General features: G+C 44.3%; 1 protein-coding gene across 1 annotated transcript in view; it reads right to left on the bottom strand.

The window, feature by feature from the left end:
- ATF3 (activating transcription factor 3) overlaps positions 1–27,423 on the bottom strand; it is a 60,881-nt gene that overhangs the window by 14,829 nt on the left and 18,629 nt on the right. The window lies entirely within an intron of this gene.

Here is a 27,423-nt window from a genome sequence, read left to right as displayed (position 1 = left end):
TCTCTCCATATCAGGATCGGAGCCGCCCGGGCGCGCCGCCAGATGTGCGTACTCGCCGCTGCGTGTTCCAGGCATGACCAATGGTGCCCAAGCCAGGAGCATGACTCCACCGCGCTGGCATCTCTCCCTCCGCTAAATTGGGGGGGGAAGGGGGGCGGGGCAACGGGGGAGGCGGGTCCCAGTCACAGCCCAGACTAGGTGAGGTTGGGAAGCGGGCGCGACCTTTCTCTAAAATGCGTGGTCATTTTCTGGAGCTTCGGGACAGTGCCCCCTCCCCCGCCTGCCGACGCCTTCCCAAGCAGGGGGCGGGGTTGGGACTGGAGCTTTCATCTGTGCTGTGGGACGGGTGCCCAAAGCCACCCTTCCGCGTATCCGCGGCGGGACCGCGAGAAGCCGGTCAGTTAACCCCAACGCGGAGGGCGGCAATCGGTGGGCACCGTGAGCCGGAGCCCGCAACCCGGCACAGCCCGTGCGAGCGCACTCGCGGGAACGCCCCAGGTCCTTGGGAACCCGACTCAGGCGAGGGCGAGTAGTAGGACCATATCGATTCAGAATTTTTTTTTTTTTTTAAACAATCACAAAGCGTTTGAAATTGACCGGGAGACGCTCAGTGAAACCAAGAGCGTGTAAAGACGAGAGACCTAGAGAAATCAGCGGCAACCCGAAGGGAAAGGGCCGGAGGGGGCTGATGCCGGCGGCCAGCAAGAGAGGGGGAAAGAGTGGTGCTTTGGTCTCCGCAGTCCAGGCCGGGCTGAAGGGTCGCCCTGCTTTCAGGTATTATTTAGGGAAAACCCATCTTCAGCCTTCACGTGTTTTTCTGCGCCCCGAGCGAATTGGGCTGGGACCAGACGGCCCGAAATGGGGACGCCTTGACCACAGCCGGAATGGGGCCCGGCGGCAAAATCCCCTCCGTCCTCAAGTCGGGGTGACGGAAAAGGTGGGGTCCCACGGCCCAAGATTCGAGCTGAGGTCTCGCAGAACTGAGTTTGAACCTTTTAAACGACTTCCTGGTTCCGATTGCCCGGCCCCAACCGTCTCTGCTCAGAGAACGGCCGAACCAGGGACCTTCTCAAATGCCCACGGCCGGCTGTATGGACGCGAGTGTCCCGGGACGTTCGCACCTGTCTGGTAGCAAGACCCGCGCGCGCCGGCGGGGAATGGGAGCAGAAACACCTGATTCCACCTGCCTCTTGGGTTTGGTGATTTGGGGTAAGAACGAGAGATGCCCCAGAGTACGGGGTCTCACCCGAAGACCCCACCCCACGGCGCCTGAGGGGCCGTTAAGGTCGTAACGAGGTCCAGGAAGTCGCGCGTTGTACCGGGCCCTGGGAATCAGCATCCGTCTCCCCAGCTCTGCTGACGGGGAGCAGCCCGGGGCAGATACCCTCAGGGCTGCGGATCAAATCGAGTTCCCCGCACCCGGGTTCCTCGCCCCCAAGCCCGAGCCTCACAGAGGACACCCCCCCTCTTGGGTCTGGGACAACGCGGAGGGCGACCTCGGAAAGCCTCCCGCCCCGGGACCGCCGAGCCTCAGGGTTCCCCGCGGGATCCTCGGAGATTCTGCTCTGGACCTGACCCGATATCCAGGCGCGCGCGGGAAGTGTTTTTGCTTTACTTTTCGCCCTGGTAACGGCTTTCTCGGCCCCACCCTCCGTCTCCCACGCCCACATCCCCTGGATCTCCGATCCACACCCCCGCACCCGCCTACCACAGAGGTGAGCGCAGGTAACCCCCGGGCGTGTCGGCACAACCTCCAGAACGCCCAGCGAGATACTTGTACATGGAAATGAAAGTTACTTGGGATTTCTACTTATCTACTATATCCACATATAGATGGTTCTGGGAGAAATAGCACCATTATAAAGTGAAACAAGGTGGGGGGGGGCACGTGAAGCTTTTTTTTCTCTCTCCCTTGCTGCGAAACACCTACAGAAATCTTTAACCAGTTTACAGGCTAAGCTATGATTCCATTAATACACCCTAGCCAGATCTGCGGAGATTTGGTCCTGTCCTTGAGGGAAAGTCTACTTAAGGCGTCAGAAAATAAACAGCCAGATCAGCATCTACAAAACAATGCAAGGACAGGGCAATTAAGATGGGAGAAGCCCACAGCACGTTGTCGGTTTATTTTTATTATCACTGTGCCTCGCGTTCCTCTTGTCAATCTTGTTTCCTTGAATCTTGAATCTCCCCAAGACACACCTGGATAAAATACTGTGAGCTGCTCACAGAAGTCGGAGGCTGACATTCTCTGCCTCATTCTCCTGCTGAAACTCTGAAAGTGATGAGAATCTCGGCAGAGAATCAGCCCACCCCCACTTAGACGAAACCCTGGCCCAAGGAAAACAAAAACGACTCCTGCTGGCTTCCCCTCAGCCTGCAGGAGTATGGTGAAATGCCTGGTGTGTTGGAGAGAGACTGAGAAAGAGCAGGAGGAGGGGAGAGCCCCCAAGGTCTGTGCACCAGGAAGGTGATCGATATCTGAGTCCTGTGTGTCCTCCTCTTACCCGGACTTAAGTTAATGCCACCGATGTCCAGTGTACACAGCTCACTACATGCAGGAGCAGGGCCATGCGGAGGAGGGGCGGGAAAGGCTTCCCACACAAAACACCTCTCTACACAAAGCCAAGAATGCCTCTCCCCGCTCAGGAGGAAGCCTCCGCTGGGGTTACTTCGGGGGTTAATCCTCAATGAAAGAGGGTTAAGCAGAGACTTGAATATTGCTGAGGTTTTACTCTGGAGAACCGCCTGAGGAGTCCACATTCAGATCAGCCCTGGTATGTTTTGCTGAGTGAGATAAGAACTGGAGACTTCGTGCAGGAACATGTGCAAAAGGAAGGGGAAAAATTAAAAGGGGTGGGGAAGGAACTGGGCAGCTAAAAACAGTCCGCTCGTGGCAACCAAATCTAAACACAAAAACATTGCCGGCAGCCAAAAGCCAAAAAGAAAGAAAAAAAATATTCAAGAGATATTTAAAGGCTTTAACAGTTTCTTAGCTCAATGCACATTCCCTTCCTACATTCCTCTCCCCCATTAGTCTGTTGTTCGCCCACCCCAAGACTCTGCTCACAGAGCTCTAGAAATTAGCCAGGGAAGCGGCAGAGTACTAGCAGCCCTGTCTGCCAGGCTCAACCTACTTATTTATCTTGGAAAGGGTGTAGGATGGATTTTCTTGATCTCTATTCTGGTTCCAAAGCCCATGCTTTCTACAAAGTCAGCTTGAATGTGGGGATTGCTAATTTAATCATCTCCAAAATGAGCATCCTCAGGAAACAGGACAGCATCACACAGTAGGCACTGGAGAGTGAAAGGCACTTTGGTTCTGGATTCGGGACTTAAAGGCTGTCTCACCTCAAGGAAGTCACTTCCTTAATTGAAAAATGGCACTACTAATATCACCTAATTCGTAAGGTGGTTGTGATATTCGTAAGGGGCACACAGTTGGCCTTCAGTAGTGGCATGGTTAATAACACATCAGGGCGGGCTTTCTGGGGGTACCCCTGAATCTCTCCAGGAGCTCCCTTGGTCCCCCTTGTCAGTGGCAGATAGTCACGGATGAAGTCAGGCAATATCCAGGAACAATGATCATGTAGGGGGAAGGAGTAGGATCCAGGCAGAAACTGATGAGAGCTGTTCTCCACCATACCAACTCCGCCATGCCCTGGGATTCTTCTCAGTGTTGTATGGACCCCTGGACTGGGAATATGGGATCTGGGCTCTGGTCTGGTCCTGCTTCAGATTTCTTGGGCAAGGTACTCACCCTTTCTGAGTCTCCCACTGTTTCTGAAACGAGGGGCCCTGGGCTGAGCTCTGATGATCCTGAATGGGGACCTTCTGCGGAAACCACTCTGTGACCCCCTGGCAACTCCCTTTAACAAAAACGGGGAGCGAGCAGACATCAAAGGGAAGGCACTGGCTAGAAAAAGGACAAATTCATTTTTGTAATCTCCCTTCCCCTAAAGAAAAACAAACTAGAGAAATGTCCGACTTGATGCTCCAACACAGCCTGTCCTTTCTTCCCCCCTGCCCCACTCCAACATTTCCAAGATTTTTATCCACCACGGACTGGACTTGGTGCCTTTCCAGAAAGGAGGGTGGCAGAACACCTGGGTGTGGATTCGCATATTTGGGGCTTTTGTGTGCAGTCTTTCATCAATAATCATAGACAACCCACCTTGGACCACAGGACCAAAACCCAGGTAGCAGCTATTTCCATTTGACAGGGCAAATCCTGGAGCCCCCAGAATCCAAAATGAAGTCCTGGAGGTCGGGAGATAAGCAGGATTCTGGAGACCTGGGACCCACCCACAGGTTTATCTCCTGCCAACTGAGTGACGTCGTGCAAATTATAAACATATCTCAGTGTTCCAGTCTATAAAATGGAACGCCTTAACATCGACTCCCTCTAAAGGGTTGTTGTAAGATTCAAATGAAATAATAGATGCAAAAGTGATTTGAAAATAATTAAAGGAATCATACTTTTAAGATGCCTTTGGGAGAACTTTTTTTTAATTAAAATTTTTGCCACTAAGACAATTTGTAAAACAGGAAAGAGAAAACAAAATTACCCAAATTGCAACACTGTTAGGACTATGGTGTGTTTCTCTCCAGTCTTTTTTCTCATATATGTGATTTTAAAATATAGTTATGACTTTAGATTGCACATCTTTGAAATTTGCTCTTTGCTTATTACTCTGAATGATATATGGTCTTTATTACCATCATATTTTCTTTTTTAAAGTATGATGTTGATTTTATCATGAAGTATAGCATATATACAAATGATTGCATAGAACAAATATACATTTTAGTAATAAAATACACCAAGAACCCTCCACTAAACTTAAGTAGACCACCACTGTCCCCAGTACTCACATGTTCCTGGTCACATCTGCCCCTTTCTGCCTCCCAGAGGTAACCACTGTCCTCATTCTTATTACCATAATTTGTAATGGCCAGTGGACACTATTATCATTTATTCATTTTTCTACTTTTAGCCTCTAGAGTGTTGCTAATATTTTGCTAGAATGCTATACACATTTACATCCTTTTTATGGGGGGAAGTGATATTAAAAAAAAGTATTGCTCAGGTTGCCTTAAAGGGGTTAGAGAAGTCGTCTTGGTTTCTATCTTCAAGTGCTGCACGGGGTATATATGGTGGAAGATGGAAGGACACCCAGAGATTGTGACTGCCTGTGCATTTTTCTTGTTTCCTGACTCCAAATACAAAATTTCTGCAGACACTTTGTCCATGGTGCATGTGCCCCTCTAATTTCCTATCCCCCTTAATTTTCTGTTTGTCTACCCTGGAACAGAAAATCCAGCCTGCAGCATGGGCAAGTAGTGCAGAGGTAAAACAGCCTGACAGTGCGTCTGTCTGGGCCTTCAGGCAAAATGCTCACTGTGGCTTAGGCAACCCTGGCATCTCTATGCCAGCTTGGTGGCAAGGGTGACTACCTGAGCATGTGCAGATGTCTGGTGGCACTGGTTTTCAGAACTCCAAGACACCATAGCCAAAGGGCCCTAGAAGTCATCTACTTCTGTCTTTCCCAGACTGTGCATGAGCATGCCCATGGGTACCCCACTGTGCACCAGGGCCATGAGATAAACAGAAGGGATCTTGCTGGAGTGTCTGTCTTAAACAATAAATGCCTAAAATATTGTTTTATATTCAACAAATATGGATATGTTGAATTTGTACTTTATGCATAGATCTCTAAGGAAAGAGAAGGTATCAAATACATTCTGGGTTTGACCCACCAACAGGTATTTTCCTAGGACCCTGGGGGATCAGTTTTCCCTCTTCTTTTAAATGTAAAATCATGTCAGCAAACGTTCTTATGTAGCACTCACTGTGTTCTTGGCCATGTGCTAAGCCCTTTACGTACAGTTAATGCCATTAATTATCATAATCATCCTTTGAGGTAAGTACCACAAACATCTTCATTTTATAGATGAGGAAACTTAGGTGCAGAGAGGGTAAGTAACTTGGCAGAAGTTACCTAACTAATGAGCAGGGGAGCAGGATCAATCCCAGACAGTCTCGGTGCTCCACCACGACACATCCTGCCTCTTGGCAAGTGCTCATGGGAAAACTTGAGATGCTCCAGTGCGGTTCAGTGGCCTTATCTGATGACTGAGGAAATTGAGCTGGGAGAGGAGAAGCGGCTTTCCATGGTCTCTGAATCATAAATTCTCACCTCCAAAGGAACCTTAGCAGCCGTCCTGATTCCTGAGCCCCCTTTTTGCTCTCTGCCCTGGGAGATACTGTATTTGTCAAGATTGGAGCCAGAGTGAAGAAAGTTGATTGTAAGAACACCCTATGCCATTTCAGGGACATCATTAGCTAGTGACTGGCCAGGCATACTATCCTTGGGGCTGTAAAGGGGGTGGTTAGGGTTGGCAGAAAGAATCTGCACTTAGATAAAACTGAGTTTATATCCTCATTCTGCCACCCACTATTTGGCTTTGGGTGGGTCATGAATCCTCAGTTTCTCCTGTAAAATAAGGATAATAATATCTAGCTTACAATGTTATAGTGATGATTAAAGAACACCCACCCTTAGGGTTTCTACATTCAATATATGTTACCTTTTCCCTCTTCATGACTTATGCTTTAAGCTAACAAGTCATATGGGATCCTGAGATAATCAGAAGTGTTTAGACCCCAATGGAAAATCCCATCTTTCAGGCTGACTTACTGACTGATTTGAAAACTAATGTTTTTAAAAATCAATGTTTGGCCAGGTCATTTTTAGTCATTACTATTTACTGAGCACATACTACATGCCAGGCACAGTGGTAAGCACTTTTAAAAATACCCAGTATCTTATTTCACCCTTGTAATCCTGTGTGGTGGATGTGAAAATCTCAGTTTTCTTCAGATGAGGAAACTAAAGCGCAGAAAGTTAAGAAAATTGTTCATAGGTCTATGATTTAAACACAGGTCTAACTTACTTCAAAACTTATATTAAGCAATACTGTCCTCCAAAGCTTAGGAAGCATCATATGTTCCTTTTTCTTTAACCTTGCCTCCCTTGTTGAAAATGGGCACCACACTGTACCAAAGTCATGCTGAATGCATGGGCACTTCTAGAGTGGACCTTACCAGAAAATTCTTACTCCTGAAGTCCCAGAAGATTCATGCTTGACAAATTTCAGATCCTTGTGCCCTCTGTGATATTGTCCCCCTGCCAAATTTGCAATTATTTCATAATTTGCTTTAACCACAAACATAAGCCCTGCTATTGACTGAGTAAACTGAGTAGGGCTTTTTGGACTTGTATTCTGTTTCCCAAAATACGATGAACTGAAATCATCTGATGATGAACTTGTACTTGAAACTGGAGTGGCTAAGGGTGAAATGAGTCACTCCGGTGAGTTTATACCTATCAGTCAATAGATCTGATGCGTCCCCTTGCCAGACACTGTTAGCAGTACCCTTAGACACCTTGGAGTTGCAAGGGCAATATAAGAGCATTTCTTGATCTGATCTGAGGAGTTTACAGTCTTGTTTAGGTGGCAAATTAATATACGTGAAATAGTGTCCAGCATATAGTAGGTATTTTTTATAGTTGAGGACTAAACATAAACATGGACATGTATGTTTAGCCCTCAAACATTTTAGTGAGCACCTACTATGTGCTGGGTACTGTGTCAGGAGCTGCAAAGACTCAGTGATGCACCTCTGCCCTCCAGGTTCTCCCGCTCATGGAGAGACAGACTTGACAACACATATTTACAGCCTCATGTAGTAAGCGCTTAAGTAGGACAGGAAGGCTCTGCTCTGCCCAGGAGAGCTGGCAAGGGCCGATGGCCAAGGCGACTTCTGAGCTGGATGTTGAGTCCAACATTTTCTAGGCAAGGGAGGAGGGCAGACATTCCAGGCGTAGAGAAAGCCATATGCTGGGATTGCCAGGAAGGCAGGGGCTGTGCCCTGCCTGGGTTTGTGCTATACCCCAGCTCCTTGGAACTCCAGGCACATGCAAAGTTCACAGTGACTACGTTTGATGAATGAAGCTATGGAATGGTGAAACCGTGCGGTGTGTTTGGAGAATGATGAGCAGAAAGGGAGGGGGGTTGCAGAGTGGTGGGGAGAGACCAACTGTGATAGGCTTTGAAGATGGTAATAATCAGTTTGGACTGTGTCACCAGAAACAAAAGGAGGGGGTCCCAAGGTCTTTCAGTGGCAGATAGACCAATGCAGATGTTTTTCAGGAAGACTGCTGGTACAGGGCTGAGGGTGGACTGGAAGGAAGAGGAGAATATCTTTTTTTTTTTTTTTTTTTTTTTTGAGTTGGAGTCTCACTCTGTCGCCCAGACTGGAGTGCAGTGGCTGCTCCTGGCCACCGCAGCCTCGACCTACTGGGCTCTGGCGATCCTTCTGCCTCAGTCTTCCAAGTAGCTGGAACTACAGGTGCGCGCTACCACGCCCGGCTAATTTTCTGATTTTTATTGTAGAGATGAGGTCTCGCCAAGTTGCCCGGGCGGGTCTCGAACCCGCGGGCTCAGGCAATCCACTCACCTCGGCCTCCTAAAGCACGGGATTACAGGCTGAGCCACCGAGCCCGGCCGAGAGGAGAATATCAATGGAGGCATCAGGAGCTGCAGCACTGGTGAGGTGAGGCCATCGAAAGCCCAATGAACTGAGAACATGGTGGTGTTCCCTCTCTCATATGTCAATCATTCAAAATAAAAATTACTCACAAAATACAATGTTCACACATGTGCTGAAATTAAAATAGCTGCCCCTACTTCCGGATTTTTTCATTGTAAAATGTAGGATTCCTTCAATAAAGCTGAGCTTCTCTCGCTTTGGGGGAAGTCTCACTACTTTACTAGTGCTTAAGCAGTTGCCTGGCCAGTCTTGGGAGTGAAGCAGTGTTGCTTGACCAGGGCTGGTAAGGTGAACAGGAGGGAATGATCTGAGGAAACTTACAGGCAGACACTTTTGGATTTTTGGCAACAGCTTGGTGTTAGGACAGAGAGGGAAGAAGTTTCCTTCCTCAGATGTTATACAGCATAGAGTTGGGGTATGGAGGAGCTGATGGGGTATTACAGAACTTAGGAGTGGGAAGAGACTAATGGATTCATTTCGGGAAAAACACAGCTTAGCAGTGGGGTCAAAGCAGGGATTGGGTCCTTGGCATCAGCATGATGGACATCAAAGGACATCAAAGTAACAGAAAGACTCAGAGGAGAGAGGGAGGAAGGGAAGCCAGGCTGGGGCCTAGAACTTAATGTGAGAGTCAGTGTAGCTCTCCAGCTTATTGGAAATTTACTGTTAATTATCCAGTAAATCTACCCCACTGGTTCACAGCTAGAATCTGTGTTTTCCCTTAGGCTTCTGACCAAAATATTGACCCCAACTAGCCTTCTGATAAAGTGGTCAATGAGCAATGGAGTGGCCACTGAAGAACCAAGAGAAGCCAATGATGCTCAGTCTGAGGGTTGACAAAGTAACACTTTAAGTCTATTTTTTCAGTGCTATGCCATTACTTTAAAAGATGTTTACAAAGAACTTAAAACTAGGAAATGCTGTAGGAACAATATAAGTTTGAAAAAAACAAGATACATATACTGTAAATAGAATAATCACAACTATCAATAAACAACAAAATGCATCAAATAGAGAAAAAAATGTCATAAGATATTAGAAATGTTTAACTCAGGTTGTTGAAAGTATGGGTGGTTGGTTTTTTCTCTCTTATACATTTCTGAATTTTCTAATTGCTCTGCACTGAGGATGTGTTAGTTCTCAAAAGATAAAAGTATGAACTTTCATAAAGGAAAAGACTGATATTGTTGTGTGTTTTTCAAAGGGCATGTTTGCCTACTTTTTTCCAGTCCTGCCATTAATGAAAGAATCCTAAAAGTTAAGATTCTATCCAAATCAAGTCATGGCTTAGTTAAATGTATCAAGTGCTTAGTGAATGCCTACCACATGCCAGTGGCTGAGATGGAATACAGGAAGAATAAAATAGTTTTCAAGGTGGGAGATGGAATGACTATTTAATCTTCAATAAACTCAATTTTTGTTCTGCTAAACCTAGTAGTGACTTACAAAACAAAACGGAAAGAAATCCAAAGTGTACTCATCAGACTGAGAACACTGTGGTAAGTGGAAATAATGTAGGGCTGAGGTTCAAGTTCTGGTTCTGCACTAACTGAAGAACTGAGGTACCTCCCTGAGGGTCAAATTCCTCTTGTGTTAGTCAGTGAGGCTGTGCTAAGGGGAGGCCTGCAGGAGGAAGCAAGAGGCCCAACCTCTAACACCTGTTGGCCTGGCAGAACCTAACTTGCAAGGTTGATATGGAGAAGGAGTGGAAAGATAGATGATAGATAGATAGCTAGATAGGTAATAGATAGATAGATAGATAGATAGATAGAATAACTCAGTACCCAGAAGATAACAACATATCAGTAAATAGGAGCTTCCTTTCTAAATTCTGTAATTCCTTACAGCTCTTCAATTCTATGATTTTAAGCTCCATGTCTACAGTCAATGATGATGAAGATAATGGTCATAATGATGATGTTCTACTTTAAGGGTCCCTTTTCTCTTGTCATCATTTCCTATTGACCAAGCATCCTACAGAAGAGATGCATACCTGGTCATGTAAAAGTGAGTCACTGCAGAGGCCGCATATTTTCTCTGTGTTGGACATTCCAGGCTGAACATACCACCTCTTTCCCTCAATTTCCAACAGTTAGCCTTAGTCTCTGTTTTCTGATCTGAAAAGTTGACATAGCCACATAGAACTGCTGTGAGAAATAAATTCATTCATTTATTCATCAAATATTTATTGAGTGCCTCCTAGAAGCACTTGTGGAAGAGTAAGAAATCCAAGAATGAAGGCAGACAGAGGCTCCACACCTGGCATTCAGAAGATACCCCAGTATTAATTTCTCCTCTTGGGTTGAATTGAAATTGAAATAAGGCATAAGGCAGCAGTGGAAACTCAAAGAGATTCTCAATTCAGAAGAACCAATGTTATCTTTTTAGCATTCCTTCAAAGACTTTGGGAACAAAATATGGACTGTTACTAGCCCGTGGTCCATGTACTGGAGGGAAACCACCATCTTTTCTCCTCCCTTCATGTTGGCCTTGAAAAGGGAGAGGCTGGGTGAGAGAGGACCTTGTACTTTCGTTCTGACATATAAAGGCTTAGTTTCATTTTTTTCTTATTTTTATTTTAAAGTTGTGGGGTACAATTCAGGGTTACATACATAAGTGGCCATCGTCCAGGTGAAGTTTGGGCCTCCCATTGGTCCTCACTTTGCCTGGTTTTGGATCAGGTACCCTTATTAATGTTATGTTCCCCTCCCCAACCTTCCCTGGCAGTGATCCCACTGCCAATCTCTTTCATGTAGTATTATGATAAATGTTCAGGGTCCACTTATGAATGAGAACATGTAAAGCCTTAGCTTCAACTTTCACATTTCCCACGGCACTCTTCTGCATTGACTTTGCTGCATGTCCTGACATGTAGAACCAAAGGAAACACAAAATGAAAACGAAACAAATGTTCCACCTGAGTCACCGTCTGTGTTTCTCCTTTATCACCAGAGTAATGAACTCCCACACAATTGAGGCTTGTGCTATTTCGGTTTTAAAAACGTCATCTTTGTAATTAAAGCACACTGTTATTGTTATAAAGTAAACAATTGGAAAACACGTTCTTAGAAACATCTCTCTGATTCATAAATATTTGGATGGTGAACTCACAGGGGCGGAATGCTAACCTTGCTAACATGCTTGTGATAAAGATCGCTAGATGCTGATGTTTCCCTGTGAAAATTTGCCTTACTTAGTGTGCAGTGGAAAAGTGAGATGGGAAGTTGGGCGGTTATCTTGTCATGGACATTTGGAATAACCAAGGTTTAACATATATATTTCTAATGCTAAAATTCACTTGACTGTATTTATTGGGTTGAAGCAGTCAGTATTTGTTGTGTTCTCTGCCCTGTCCTTCCAGCTCAGCTGGGGCCACACCCCTCCACTTTAAGGCCCAACCACTTGAGGCGCTAGTGGTTTCAGTTTCTCATCAAGCTTTTCTTTGACAGCTTACATTTTTGCCTATGCAGGTCTCCCTGCATGGAATTTCCTTCTCCTCCACACCACCCAAGCCTCTCCACTTGAAAAAATTGCTATTTTATTTTATATTTCAAACTCCAGGTCCAAAGTCACTTCCTTGTGTAGATAATGTAATGTTAGTCACAGCCAGGATTAGCTATGTAATTTGCAGGGCCCATTACAAAATGAAAATATGGAGCCTCTTGTTTAGAAATTAAGATTTCAGGCCGGTTACGGCAGAACATTAAGTCAAGTTTGGGACCTGTTAAGGGCGGGACTGAACAGGTTGCTTGTGTTCCCCTGGTTCTTAGTGGATATTATTGTTTCTTGGCAGTTCAGCATTTATCCACCCAGTTCAGGTAACGGTTTTCCAGTTTTCCTTTGGGAAAGTCACTCCCTTCACATTCCTGGTCCCTGTGCATTAGGTGGCCAGTCAGAGCAAACCATGCCCGGGGCCACAGTAATTGGTGTATGTAGGGGCTCAGGATCCAATCAGAGCCAATGAGCTGCGGGAGCACTGGGCTGGGGCAGTTGGACTTGAACCTGGGGCACTGGGAGCCTGGACTCCTGGGTTTGTCACGTGGAACTGAAGAAAAAGGGTGGAGCCAAGAGGCTCTGCATCAGGTTGGGTGGCATTTTCCGTGGAGTTTTCAGTTATGTGAGCCAGTAAATTCTCCTTCTGTTTAAGCCATTTTAAACTGGTTTTCCTAACACTCGCAAGCTGAAGAGTCCTAGGGGATACACATCTGTTATGTTCTTATGTACATATTTTTACATAAGTGTTTTCCAACTATTCTGAGTTCCTTGGGGCAAGCATCCTGTTTTGTTCATCTTACCATCCCCAGTTCTTGGGATAGTATTAAAATGTCCTTTCATTTGTTAAACAAATTGAACTTATTTAGTTCAATTCTTGCTAAGTCCAGGTGACCAGGCAATGGATCAATAGGTTGATTTTGCTCACAGATGCTGGCAACAAACTCTTCTTTCCCCCGAGCCAGGGGTCTGTCAGGGGCCCAGGGTTCCTCTGAATCTCCCACAACCTTTAAAGAGATCAGGCAGGGAGGATTATCATTTTACAAACTGGAAATTGAGATGAAGAGTCTGAGCAGTTTCAGCAAGATCTAGCGTGGCTTCATCCACTATGATGGCCACTCACCATATGTGACCCCTGAAGACTTGAAATGTGGCTCATCTGAACTGAGATGTGCTGTCAGTGTAAAATACACACTGGATTGTGAAGACTTGGGGTGAAAAATATCATATTAATGATTTTTATATTAATTACATACTGAAATGACATTCTGAATATATTTAGTTAAATGTATTATTAAAATGAATATCATCTGCTTATTTTTACCTTTATTAACGTGGCTACGAGAACATTAAACATTACATATGTGGCTCACGTTTGTGGTTCACATTTTATTTGTACCGGATAGCTGATATGGAGTCTAGCATCCTGGCTCATGCTCTGTTTCTATCTATAGACCCAAGCGCTCCTCTTCCCTCACCACCCTCATCTAGGACACTTCTGCCCCACTGTCTCTGCTCTGTCTTCTCTCTCCTTGCTTCTCGAACCTTCCTTCCTAGCAAGGCAAAAATGCATCAGGTAGATTGACTTTGAAAATCTGCCACTTGTAGTCCTCTACTAATTTTTAGGGGAGAGCAAAGTAAGCAAAACGCTAACTCTGAACTTTGGGATATTGTCAGTTTTTGGGTTTTGTTTGTTTTTAGTTCATATTCTCTGAATATTTACTTTTTAAAAATAAGTTACCTATATTTAACTTTAAAACAAAAATAATGAACTCTGGCTGCAAAATTACAATAGAATATATTCTAGTCCTTGTCTATCTTCTGTTAAATTCATGAAGCATGAAGGCTCCCTGGGATGTGTGTTAGACTGGTGCATCATTTCCCCAGTCCCTGTCTGTAGGGTCTGCTGGCCAGCTGCTCTTCAGTCCTACCCAGTCCCGAACTAGAGGAAGTGGAACTCAACTTCAAGATGTGGGTTAGTGCGAGAGGATTGCCTGAGCCCAGAGGTTCGAGACCAGCCTGGGCAACTTGGTGAGACCCTGTCTCTACAATAAATCACAAAAACTAGCAGGGTATGATGGCATGCGTCTGTAGTTCCAGCTACGTGGAAGTCTGAGGAGGAAGGATCACCTGAGCCCAGCAGGTCGAGGCTGTGGTGGCCATGAGTGTGCCACTGCACTCCAGCCTGGTCGACAAGAGTGAGACTCCAACTCAAAAAAAAAAAAAAGATGTGGGCTAGAACAGACAGAAGGAAGAATCTCTGTGAGAGTTTAGACATTAGAACAGACTACCAAGGCAGATGGGTTATGATTCCTTTTAGGTAGATATATGTGCTGCTCAGTGGGCACCCATTAGTAGGCAAACCAAGGACTAATTGAAAATAGGAAGTTGTCTTAAGTGAAATCTGAGAGCTCAAGAGTTCCAGGAATTTCCGTATCAAATTGAGCAGGAACTTTGGGGAATTTTGAAGATCTACAGAATACATAGCTAGCCCTAGGACTGAGAATGGTGGCTGATAAATATAAGCATACAGAGAGACACAGACAGATAGGTATGCTTGCAATCACTTACAAAGGCTTAAGAATACTTATTTTAAAATTCCATATTGTCAATGGATGGATCGGGTTGGCAGCACCCGAACTACCTGATCTGTCTTAATATCCATGGAGGTGGGACCACCAGACACCATGGGCCTCTTGCTGTGACGTAGTAGAAAGCACATAGCCCACCAGGAGAATTGAACTGAAATCTAATCCAGACCCTAGATCTGACTGCTGGCTTCAGGAAATTCACAGGATAGAGGAAATGGTTAGGAATATGCAATGAGCCAAATTCAGAATGGGAGAAATTCTACAGGGCAAATTACCTCATTTATTCAACAGATGAATGGCATAAAAAAAGGAGGAGGAATTATCAGAGATGAAAATAGGCTTAAGAAACCTATCAACCAAATATAGAGTATAGACTATGTTAGGCTCCTGATTTTGTCAAACTAACTGTAAAATGACATTTAAAGAGATAATATTTGAAACATGGACATAGACTAGCTAATAAGGTGATATAAGGTAAAAATTATTGTTAATTTTTTAGGTATGTTGTGATCATTATTTTAAAAACCCTTATCGGTCTTAGAAAGGAATAAAATTCTAACACACAACACAACATGAATGAACCTTGAAAACCTTAGGTTAAGTGAAATAAACCAGACACAAAAGGACAAATATTTTATGATTCCACTTAGATGAAGTATCTAGAATAGTCCAATTCAGAGACAAAAAAGTAGAATAGGCTGGAGCTGAGATACTGGAAGCTGAGTTGAGAGGGAAATGGGGAGTTATTATTTAATGGGTCCAGGGTTTTAGTTTAGGATGATGTGAATGTTCTGGAGATGAATGGTGGGGATGATTGCACAATGATGAGCAGGCACTTAAGACCACAAGGGAATTGTACACTTACAAGTGGTTAAAGTTGTAAATGTTACGCACACAGTATACTGCATTTTTTTTTTTTTTTGAGTTAGAGTCTCACTCTGTCGCCCAGACTGGAGTGCAGTGGCCGCTCCCGGCCACCGCAGCCTCGACCTGCTGGGCTCCGGCGATCCTTCCGCCTCAGCCTTCCGAGTAGCCGGAATTACAGGCATGTGCTACCACGCCCGGCTGATTTTTTTATTTATTGTAGAGATGAGGTCTCGCTGCCCAGGGGGCTCTCAAACCCGCGGCCTCAGGCAGTCCACTCACCTCAGCCTCCCAAAGGCGCAGGATTACAGGCCGAGCCACCGAGCCCGGCTGTATACTGCATTTTAAAATAAGTCCTTGTCTGTTAGAGATATATCCTGAGATGACTGCGATTTGCTTTAAAATACTCCCACCCCACCTTTCCACTCCATAAAAGAAAAGTGTGTGGAAGAATACATGAAATAAGATCAGAAAAGTATCGATAATTGTGGGTTTATGAGGATTTCTTCATGTATGGTTAAAAATTCCCATGATTTAAAAATTTTTTAAATGATGTCAGAATGCCTTATGATCAAGGATAAAAGCTTACAGTGCAAATCTGTCCACAAACGTAGCTGAGGTTGCCTGATGGAGACAGCACTGAAACAGACTGGAGCTATGGGGAGCATTTCCCATGACGAACCCATCGGCCATCGATGTGTACTTTTTCAAAACTGCATCCTGACCTCTGTCCTTGCTGGTGCCCTTCTCAACCGGTTTGGTGAACTTCTGGATTACATTTTTTTCCACAGGCATAAGCCAAGACATCACTTCAGATTTTTTTCCCCTTGCAATAAGAGTCTGCTGGCTATTGTTGAATATAAGCAAAGAACCTCATTGAGGGTTGTACAGGCTGGTGGGAACCTACAGGAATTGTCCTCTCTAAGGAGCCTGGAGAGACTGCAGTGCAAGAGGCTTCCTTAGGGAACAGAGTCTTGAAGACACCCCCTTAAGAAGGTGGGGAAAAGCATTCCAAGTAGAGGAGCCAGAATATGCAAAGACATGGAGGCACAAAGGAGTGTGTCTTCCTCTAGAAAGGGAGAGAAGCCACATGTTCCTGGTACAGGGACACATACGGGAAGATAAGCCTGGGAAAGTTAGTTAGGGTCAGGTTGTGGATGACTTTGTATGTCTTTTAGAAAAATTTTTTTTTTAATTTTTTGAGTCGAAGTCTTACTCTGTTGCTTAGGCTGGAGTGCAGTGGCACAATCACTGGTCACCATAGCCTTGACCTCCTGGGTTCAGGCAATGCTTCCACCTCAGACTGCCAAGTAGCTGGGACTACAGGTATGTGCCACCGTACCCTGCTAATTTTTGTCTTTGTGTTTTGTAGAAAGGAGGTCTGGCTATGTTGCCCAGGCTACTCTTGAACTCCTGGATTCAAGCAATCCTCCTGCCTTGGTCTCCAAAAATGCTGGGATTACAGGCATGAGACACTGTGCCCAGCCTGACTTTGTATGTATTGCTATGAATTTCATTCTTTCAACAAATTGAGAGCCTACTAGGGTCACGTTCTTTGCAAAGATGTACAAGAAACCAGGTTCATCATAAAGGGATATTTTTCACTTCTGTGCAGTCTTTCCTCATTATCTAAGTGCTTGGCACACTTACCTTATAGTAAGAGCAATGAAAATACATTATCCTGCTCCTGTAACGCGGCCCATATCCAATGCTAACTTCATAAGTCTTTCAATAAGAGACCCATTAAGCTTCTATTGCTGTTTAAAGAAGCACCTGAGAAATGTGCAATTTTGAAGAAAGAATAATACAGATGGCCACTGCAGAATGAACACCTGCACTCATGGCTCCTGGGTTCACACTGAATTCAAATTTTAAATGTGTGGTTTGTGTATGCATGCCCCCCTTTTACATTTTTAAAAATTGGAGTAATATACGAACAAGATTAAAGAAATCAGATAGTAAGGAAGTGTTTATATTGAAAACTAACAGTGCCCACCTTCCAGAGGCCACTACCTTCAGCTGCTTTTTTTTCCCTCCAGCAACAAAAAGTTTTCATTAGACACAATGTCATTGGGATATGGACTCAAGCTGCAGATTCACCAAAAATACCAAATTATATGGCTCTAAAACTTGGATTTATGTCTTTTGAGTAGTTTCATTATAATCTTTTTTTATTTGATTACTAATACCTAATCAAATATAAAGCAAGAAAATGCAGATTTAAAAAACAAATCTTAAGGTGTGTTCCTGAAAATCAAATTCCTGGAGCTGGATGTATAACAAAAAATATGCAGACAGTTATCAAGAAGCTAGGTGAAGTAGTCATGAGAATATTCCAAAGACAAAGGTCAAGTTTATGCGACATGGTGTAATGGAAACACCACTAAACTGTAAGCCAAATAAGCTAGATAACTAGTGTTATGCCCTTGGCCTCATTACAACCTAAGTTTCCATTTCTACACGAAACTTAGAAAATGTAGTGTTTAGACCAGGTGGTTTTTAAGGTTCTCTTACAATTTAAGCCATTACAATTTTAAGTCTTCTGAAAAACGTTTGTATCAGACAACCCTAACTGGAAAGTTATAATCCAATAGAATGTGAGTTTCCAGGAACACAGGTATGCATATATGGCAAAACAGTAGAGAGGAAAATGATGCATTCTGAGAATACTAGCAGCTACCATTGTCAAAAAGAGTAAATTCCCATGGTTCTTGATGTAGGAAAAATATTGGTCTTTTCAACTTCATCATTATACTTGGACAATATTGTTAGCAACAATGCTTATTAAATCAGAGGACAATGATACACGTAAGTCATGATAGTGCTATTTCAGACTGCTACTGAATTGTGTCCTGCCTGCCAAATTCATATGTTGCAGTTCTAACCACCAGTACTTCAGGGTGTGATCTTGTTTGAAGATACAGTCTTCAAGTTAAAATGAGGTCACTAGGATGGGCCCTAATCCATCATGACTGGCGTCCTATGAAAAGAGGAAATTTGGAGACGGACTCACATACAAGGAGAGCTCATGTGCATATGACAACATCCACCTACAAGTCAAGGCACAGCCTGGAACAGATCCTTCCCTCACAGCCCTCATAAGGAACCAACTCTGCCAATAACTCGATTTTGAACTTCTGGCCTCCGGAACTGAGAGACAAAAAATTTCTGCTAGTTAGGTGACCCAGTTTGTAATAATTTATGACAACCACAGGAAATTGATATAGATGCCAAGACTAATTTATCATTATCAGAAGTAAGTTGTACATTTACATGCCAGTAACCTTTAATCTTCCAGATCTTTCTAACTTTATATTAATACTTAAATGGGTTTTCTCAGTCAAAACAATTTGGCATCCGAAGTTTGGGCATGACACTGGGCATGGTGGCTCACACCTATAATCCTAGCACTTTGGGAGGCAAAGGTGAGAGGAATGCCTGAACCAAGGGGTTTGAGATCAGCCTGTGCAACTTGGCAAGACCTCATATCTAGAATAAATCAAAAAATTAGCCGGGTGTGGTGTCACACACCTGTAGTTCCAGCTACTTGGAAGACCAAGACAAAAGGATTGCTGGAAGGCATCCAGCAAGTTGAGCTGCGTTGACTGTGAGCATGCCACTGCACTCCAGCCTGGGTGACAGACTGAGACTCGGAGTCAAATCAACTGCTTCTTTTACAAATTATTCAGACAGTGAACTTCTTCACTCTTGGTAATACGCTTATGTGAGTTCTTAAAAACAATTTCTTCGTCATTTTAAGATATTCTTTACAGACTCACCTCTATAAAAAAGAAGGATTTACCTTCCTACTTTCCTTCCCCCAACTTTCTGGTTTATCATTTAGTTCTTCCATTGTTTCCTACTGCATACTTACATGATACACTTAATCCTCTATTTCTTCCTGCTTCTAGGAAATATCTTTTGGCATCCCATTATGTTAGCTGCAGATATTAGCACAGTTCCCTTCCTCCCATTTCTCTCCTGCCTCCACTATCTGCTATTTGTGCCTTTAATTTTGCATCAAGAATGAAGACATATACAATCAGCTGTGTCACTGTAGGCAAGTCTTCCCTGCTTTGTGGGTAGGTTGATGTTAAGAGTGGAAAACTAATAGGGTTTGCATTACTCTGACTAGGTAAATTTGGGTTGCTGTGATGCCCAGAGGTACACTGGGATCACACCTGGCCCAAGCCACCACTTGTGTGCTGCTTCAAGGAGAATATGTCCAGCAAAAGCAGACAAACAATCTTATGACTCCGTGTCAAATGCTCAAAATGATGCTATATTTTAGATGGCTTCAAACTGGGACAATAGTTTTCTTTAAAAAATATAAATATATCTGCATATTCGCAGAAGAAATTTATACACATGTATTGCTTATATTTTTGAAAAAGAAGTGACTTCCCAAATAGGAAGGCCACTAAAATATGACCTCGTGTTGAGCATTTAAGGAGATTATATGAATGGTAAAGAAAGAGTGCACAAACCAGGCTCAGTGGCTCAGCCTGTAATCCCGCGCCCTTGGGAGGCTGAGGTGAATGGATTGCCTGAGCCCGCGGGTTCGAGACCCGCCTGCGCAGGCAAGACCTCATCTCTACAATAAATCAAAAAATTAGCCAGGCGTGGTAGCACGTGCCTGTAATTCTGGCTACTCGGAAGGCTGAGGCAGAAGGATCTCCGGAGCCCAGCAGGTCGAGGCTGCGGTGGCCGGGGGCGGCCACTGCACTCCAGTCTGGGCGACAGAGTGAGACTCCAACTCAAAAAAAAAAAAAGAAAGAGTGCACAATCCAAAATGTCTAAAACGAGAAGTCAAGAGATAATGTCGAAATGAAATAGCCAGAAAATGAACAGTAGATGTATATTATTTATAAATGTAGGGAAGAAACAGCTGAAAGAATTGAAAGCAATTGCCTTCAGGGAGTGGAAATGAGGGATGTGTTTGCATGGACTGGGAGAGTGTTGTTTTTTTCATTTTGAGTCTTATGGTATTTGACTTTTTAAACTTTGTATATGGATTGCTTTGTTACAAATCAAATTTTAAAAGAGTAGTCATCCCCCTTGTCCCACCTGCAAGATCATCAATCCGATAGGTAAGAGTGAAGCACTAAAAAGAGGATCCGACTGGGCACAGTGGCTCACACCTATAATCGCAGCATTTTGGGACGCTAAGGCAGGAGGATCACTTGAGTCCAGGAATTGGAAACTAGCCTGGGTAACATAGTGAGGCCTATTCTCTACAAAACATCAAAAAATTAGCCAGGCATGGTGGCATGTGCCTGTAGTCCCAGCTACTCAGGATGCTGAGGCAGGAGGATCACTTGAGCCCAGAAGCTAGAGGCTGCAGTGAGCTGTGATCATGCCATTGCACTCCAGCCTAAGTGACAGAATGAGACCACTAGCTTAAAAAAAAAAGGGGGGGGGGGATCTGAAGTTCTTGGTGGTGATGCTCTAGGTTGAGATGTGGGTTCTCATGGGTTGACCCAATGTCAGCAATCCTGTCTTTGCTCTTGAGCCAGTGGGTGTCTATCCTCCCTTGGGCCTGGCGGAAACATGCCTGGTTAGCAGGGTGGGAAGCTCAGAACATGCAGTTTCACTTAATCTCCTCATTTTCATCCAAGTCCACACCCTGCCTGGAATCTAGTCCTAAGCCTCTTGGGTTTCAGTTTCTCCTTAAAAGAAGCTTCTCAAGGTGAGAGAGGGCTAGATGCCTGGCTACAGGGGTAGAGGAAGCGGGGGTGTGGGAGGGTGTGTGTGGGGGAATCACGTCTTTTGATGAGACTAATGACTAGTCTTCCCGGTTTCAGCTTCCCCTGTCACGCTCACCTCCCATAGTAACTGGTGCCCCAAAGGCTGAGCCTCAAAGGGGTCTGAAGAGGGACAGCATCCCCCTGCCCCCTGCAGGCATCTCGCTAGGACGGCGATTTTGCTAAATTCATTACAGGTGCCCTACCCCACATTTCTTATCTTTCACAATTTTGTTGACATCTCTTGTTTACTGTTATCCGTCCTCCTGTCCTTTCTGTCCTTATAATTCATTTTTTAATCCCCTCATTGTTTTTTTCAGGGGACTTAGAGAGAAAGAGAGGAGGTACACATGAATATATGAATGAGTGATTAATGCTTCATTTTAGCTGAAGTTGCAACTGAGTTTAAAATGGAAAGACTGGATTGTATTGACCACTTTCCACTCTGTTGTGAGTTCACATGTTGGGGTATTTCCTTGCTAGCAACACGTTGCCCCTTGGTCAATGGCAGCTTCCCTGAGCCCAGTCTGTGGGCTTCTAAACTTGTGGGTTGGTCACAAGTGGTCCAGACTAGAGACTGTGGTTTGCGTCACATAACTCCCTTCCACGGCAGCAACTCCAACTTCTGCAAAAGCCCATTCGCAGGTCAGTTGTTTGGAATACAAAACATATTTTCCCATAGAAACAATATAGCAAAAGAATATTTTAGTTCTCAGGTCAGCTTTTAAAAGTCTATTTAATGCAAAGCTCATAGGGACAAATATTAATGTATTCATTCCCAAGCACTTATTGAACACATTGTATATAGTTTCAGCATTATATTATTAGTGTAAAGAGCCTACCAAACACAACATTTATTTATTTATTTTTAGATTTATTATTTTATTGACAAGGTTTACAAGAACAAATTAAATACTTAGACTCAAAAGCCAAGTAATTGCTTATTTCATTCATTTGTATTAAGTAAACCTTCCCACGATGTCTTGATAACTTTATCAAGAAACAAGTCAACCTGGAAACATGGTATTTGCACACACCACTCTCCTCAATTTTTATTTTATTTTATTTTAAATAATCAAAAGGATCCTTTATTTTAAATGTTGATAGTATCATCATCAAAACAATTTATAATAGGTAACTGCCTCTTAAATAGTCTTATAAATGATGCCTCCTGAAGTTAAAGGTAATGTGGATTCAGTTTTTTAAACTTACCTCTTTAGAACACAGTAAACAAATGGTAAGAGCAGTAAAAAAAAAAAAATTCACTGTCTCGTGTGAAATCTTCTAAGAAAGGAAATCATGACAAGCTCCTTATCAGATAACAGCTATTCCATCATTAAAGGGATTAAAAAGAAGTATAAATAAAATTGAATAGAAACATCCATTTGGGTTTTGTCCTGTATGACCCAATTCTAGACTTAAAATTATATTCCTCAATGTTTAACTTCCGTTGTTTTTAATGTCCAAATGGTCATTTCTTTTCCAAAACACAGTCCTCTTCTTCTCTCATTCCCTCTAGCTCACCCATCCTACCTTAAGAGGAAAAGGCAAAGCTGGTGTCAGAGTCAGTAAAAATGTTCATTTGTCAGAGACAGAAAGTCCCTAAGTCTGCCTCTGTGCACCCAGAGGGTTCTTCTGCCCTGTGGAGGGACCAGCCCAGGGTTATTCTGAGAATTTGCTCACGGTGATGTCCCAGGTCACTGCAGTGACATTGGGAATTCGCTCCTCATTAGTTATCTTTGGGCTTCCTAAGGCTATAGGCCTCCCCTGAACAAAAAGCCACCTTTAAAGTCTCAACACGATGACTATCGGTTATTTTTTGCCTTCTCGTAAAATTTAGAGGTAATTGGAGCACATTGCCAGCTCAGCACTTCACGTGTTTATTTTCTTCCATGTTGATTCATGTCTGGCTGTCAGAGACACGTGGTGGAGGGAAACAGTTACTTTCAGGTGGGAATTGTAAATTCTCACAAATTAAGTGTGGTGGCACTTTCTCCAAGGTTATTCTGGGCAGAAGTATCATCCAAGATGGCAAACTCATATTGATATAGTCATTCATTCATTCATTCATTCATTTACAAGATACTCGTGAATGCTTGCTCAGTGCCAAGCACCATGCTGGGTGCTGAAGATGCCCTGTGAAGCTATCTCTACATTAACTCTTCACCTAGAGCAGCAGACAGGAAGAAAGCACCATGGCCTGAGAACTTTCCCTCACCCCCTGCCCCAATACAGTTCTACCAGCATAGGAGAGAAGGGAGAGTGGGGGGAGCTGCCTGTACAAGTCCCCCTCCCCCATCCCTAGTCAAGCTCTGGATCAGAAGATAATAGAAACTTCATGAAAAATTGAGGAACCCCAGAACAGAAGAGACTTGTGCCCCGTTAACGAGGGTAACTTTCCACGGGAGCCTCTGTATGAGGATGGAAGAGGCATGGCTGAGCGAGGTATCTAGGTGGATGGGCTGGGGGGCAGCCACACAGTGTGGTGCAGAAAGAGAAGCCAGCACCTGCCCTGGGTCCTGACAACAGGACCTGGATCGCCTGGAGGAAAGCCAGGAGGAGGGGTGCCAAAATGGTCAGAGGCCAAGGGGACTCCACACCTCAGCAGAGCTACTGTGGACAAATAGCAACAATCATGGAGCAGGCACCTCTCTCTTGGCCCTAGGACATTCTCTCTCTCTCTCTCTCTCTCTCTCTCTCTCTCACACACACACACACACACACACACACACACACACACACACACACACACACACACACACACACACCGTAGAACTGACAGCCCCTCCAGAAAGAACGGGAAAAAGAGACCCAAGGGCAGAATGCTGAATCTGACTGGGACGGTAACCTGAAATGCTTTCATAATCATAATTGTCCTGAGTTTATCTGAAGAAAACTAAATCATGTTTCCTGTTACAGAGGGAGGGTTCAGAAATTAAGAATGACAAAACATAATCTGTTACATTTTGCACATATGAGTATGTGGCCTATGAAACTTGTTCCTGCCTCACAAACAGATACATTTTAAAACCCTCACATCTTTATAAACTCTCAGAGAAAACAAACAGGCAACGAGATAGGATGAGGAGGGACCCTAGATTGGATGGGGCGGCTTGAGGAAGGCTCTCCAAAAACAGCTCCCTTGAAGTGGAAGCCTGAAGAGGAGAAGGGGCTAGGCGCCCAAAGATCTATAAGAGTGCTATAGGTGGGGGGAACAGCACTAGTCAAGGTCCTGGGGCAGGAAAGAGCTCAGCTGTCTGAGGGTCTGAAGGAAGTTGAGTGTGGCCGTACATAGTGAGCAAGGCAGTGGGAGCAAGGGTGAGTTTGTGTGAGTTTGGAGAGGTAGACGGGCACGCAGCTCCAGCAGAGCCTTTGAGTCCACCCGGGGTCAAAGCTGCCACATGTGGAAGCCCTGTTCATCTTCCAGCCCTGGCTGTCAGTCATCCTCCCTCTCTTCTCGCCTTGCTTGTGGCTCTGCCTCACTGTCAAGGCCCTTATCCCTGTGCCCTTGGAGGCCTGCCCAGCCCTCAGAACACATCTTCCCTTGTAAAGTTTCTCTTCCATTCCTCCTTTGGTGTCTGGCAGTTTGGAGAGGTTTGAAAGATGATCAAAGGGTTTAAAAATGGGCAGCCGCAGGGTTGTGTTTACAATGCTGATTCCTGGGTCCCTCTCCCGGGCATTCTCATGCAGCAGGCCAGTGTGGGGCAGTTAACCAACTGCATCTGCGTGGTTAACAAGCTCCTGCAAGAGTTTGATGCAGGTGGCCTGGGAGCCACACTTGGAGAAATTCCAGATAAAAGAGAGAGAGGCCATATTAGACAAGAGGGAGAAAGAGAAGGATGACTTAATGATACTTAATGAGGAACTTTACCTCTAGGGTAGTGTGATGGGTAATTTCATGTGTCTGCTTAACTGGGCATGGGCCAGATATTCAGTCAAATATTAAACTGGATGTGTCTGTGAGGGAGTTTTGTTTGACTCTAACATTTAAATCAGTAGACTGAGTAAAGCAGATTGCTCTCCCTTGTGCCGGTGAGTCTCCTCCAAGCAGTTGAAGTCCTGAAGAGAACAAAAAGGCTGAGTAAAAGGGAACTCCTTCCACCTGACTGCCTTCGAGTGGGGACATCAGTTTTTCCTGCCTTTGGACTTGAGTTGAAACATTGGTTCTTCCTGGGTCTTGAGCCTCCCAGCCTTCAGACTGGAACTGCACTATTGACTCTCCAAGTTTGCTGAATACAGCTCTTGTGACTCGTCAGCCTCTAAAACTGCGTGAGCCAATTCCCTTATAATAAATACCTTTTATGTGTATGTGCATTCTATTGGTTCTGTTTCCCTGGAGAACCCTGTTTAATACAGGTAGCAACAGGATGCTCAGAATTTTGTACTACAGTAGAGAAAATTGTCCTGATGGTAAATATTGTTAATAAATACATATTGGTGTAAGAAATCAATAAGTGCTACATGGCATTGGTCTCTTTGGGAGACTTTAAGAAGTCATTATTTCTACTGCATATGAGTACTCTGTATGTGAGAGGTGATATTTTATCTCCTTCCTCTTGTAAATATTTATGTAACAACTGGATTTCTTGCCACTTTTACCTCCAGGAGGTCAGAGATAATGTCTGTTTTGGTCACTACTGTATCTGTGGGAAAGAGGCTGGCATATGGTAGGTGCTTGGTAAATACCTGTTGAATGCGTCAGTCAGTTTATTTCTAGTCTTTATAATGATGCCACATGGTTGAGACAATAATTCCCATTTTTACAAAAAGCAAGCTGATGCTCAGTTGGAGTATTGCTATTCTCTGATTACTATTCCCCACCCCCTGCCCCCTTACACCTGGGCTCCTGGCCAGGAAAAGAGAGAGGTCAAGGTTTGGACCCTTGTTTGAGGGTATAGTTCCAACAGTGGTGTGTTTCTCCAGGGCCACAGCCCCTATCAGATGGTCCTTGTCCTTGGATCCAGCTTTTGACAGAGTCTAATAAAATATTCTTTCCTCTTACTCTGTTGACCCGGATAGTAATTGCTATTACTAGTCCCTAGGTGTTTCACCATCCCTGGTTGGTTCCCTTCATCCTGCCACAGCCTCAATTAATAGTCTCTTTGCTAAATCTCCTTATTAAAGCCTTTGTGTGTGCCTTCAGTTTCCTGCTGGAATCTTGATTGATAAGAAGTTAAACTCAACAGACTGAGACAGGAGGATGGCTTGATCCCAGGAGTTTGAGCTGTAGAACACAGTGATCATACTTGTGAGTAGCCACTGCACTCCAGCCTGGACAACACAGCAAGATCCTGACTATGAAAGCAATGGGAGGGTGATTAAGTAACAAAGTCACACAGCTAAAAGGTAGTGGAGGGAGGGTTCAGACACTGGAGTATCTAACTCTGAAGTCCATTTTCATTTTGTTATACTGCATGACCTCTTCTCTTAGAAATTGGTTAGTAATGAATCTACCCCATGGCAGCCTATGCTGTCTTCTAGAATATTCTATTGTCCTGGCATGGAATTAGCACTCTCTTTTTACCCTAGAGAGAAAGGGTAGTAGCATGGAAATAGTCCTCAGCCTTCTAGGGCCCGAGGGACCTGTATTTGAATCCAAGCTCTGCTACTGGCTGTGTGACTCTGAGCAAAGCTTGATTTCTCTGAGTCTCTGTTTCTTAGTTTGTAAAATGGGGTCATACTCCAGCAGGAGTCAATGAGGATTAAAGAGATCAGTTTATTTATATCAAGAACTCAGTATAGTTGTTATTTCCTACCCTTCCTCCTAAGTGCAGGTCTCATGGCAAGGCCTGAATACCTGCCTGAAATCACTCAGTCTTGGGTTAAAAAGTGCTGCTCAATTATCATAATACTATAAAAAAGGGACTGACAGTCGTGGGAAACTGCGGGGGGTGGGAGGCGTTAAATTGGCAGTTGAGGGAAACTGATAGGGGAGGGAGGGGCATGCCTCATCAACAAGGGTACCTGCATAATCAACATTTGTATACCTGACCCTGAATTGTACCCCACATCTTTATTTTTTATTTTTTATTTATTTTTTTTTTAGTTGGAGTCTCACTCTGTCACCCAAACTGGAGTGCAGTGGCCGCTCCCGGCCACCGCAGCCTCGACCTGC

This window comes from Carlito syrichta, unplaced genomic scaffold (assembly GCF_000164805.1).
Source record: "Carlito syrichta isolate Samal-C Ts95f unplaced genomic scaffold, Tarsius_syrichta-2.0.1 Scaffold315946, whole genome shotgun sequence".
NCBI lineage: Eukaryota > Metazoa > Chordata > Mammalia > Primates > Tarsiidae > Carlito > Carlito syrichta.
Note: the sequence above shows the minus strand (reverse complement) of the source record. Positions and strands in the feature narration are given on the sequence as shown.